The 806-nt window shown below is 38.5% G+C and overlaps 1 protein-coding gene across 1 annotated transcript in view; it reads right to left on the bottom strand.

Moving 5' to 3' along the window:
- ITGA9 (integrin, alpha 9) overlaps positions 1 to 806 on the bottom strand; it is a gene marked incomplete at its 5' end in the record, with an annotated part of 177,511 nt that overhangs the window by 81,828 nt on the left and 94,877 nt on the right. The gene's annotated exons all lie outside the window — the stretch shown is intronic.

The following is an 806-nucleotide window of genomic DNA, read 5'->3' as shown; positions in this document are numbered from 1 at the left end:
CCATTAGGGGAACACTTCACCTCAAGGCAAAACCAGTACCCCCTTTTTCTCTTGGTTTCAGATCTTGCCCAGGACATAACCTTAAAAAACCGGGTCATTATGGAGCCACATATCTCCTTGGTAACCTGAAAGGCACCCTATAGTCGCAGAAAGACCCAGAATTAAATTTTTTAATTAAAAAAATTTTTTTTTAATTAATTCAATTTTAAAAGTCAATTCAATTTTTAAAAGAATCAATTCTGGGAAGATGAGGCTAAACTAAGCTGTTCCTCAGCTTTAGGCAACATGTCAGTAGATAGTGCTTTGGTGGGGGGTTGCTTATCATCTCTGCCAGGCACTTGGTACCCACCAGTAGGCATATGGGAGAGATTCCAGGGATCAGGCTTTTTCTTTGCTCTGGTTCCTTCCATGGTCCAATCATTGCTTAAACTGACATTAGCTTAGAGAACTTAACTTTAGTGTTTTTGATTACAAGACCCTTAACTGACTGGGAATGCAGACCAGTGAACAAACTGACTGTCTATACGATGTCCCTGATGGCCAGGCAGTGTAGACATCTGATTCTCTGATTCAAAGACAATGCAAATCTACTACAGAGTGAAACTGAAACCTTGCTGCAAAAGATGTAGGCTTTCATGAAATCAATGAACGGAATGTTGGAAAACTTTTCAAACCACTGCAAAGCCACTGAAAAATCTGGATCTGGCAAAGTTCTATCAGTTAACTGTTGAAGAAGTCAAAATTATCCTGGATGATAACACTTTAAGACCCTTCAGAAAACAAAGATTTAAGTAAAAAAAAAAAAA

The sequence above is a fragment of the Galeopterus variegatus genome, unplaced genomic scaffold (genome assembly GCF_000696425.1).
Source record: "Galeopterus variegatus unplaced genomic scaffold, G_variegatus-3.0.2 Scaffold110, whole genome shotgun sequence".
Classification (NCBI taxonomy): Eukaryota; Metazoa; Chordata; class Mammalia; order Dermoptera; family Cynocephalidae; genus Galeopterus; species Galeopterus variegatus.
This window is presented reverse-complemented; position numbering and strand designations above follow the sequence as displayed.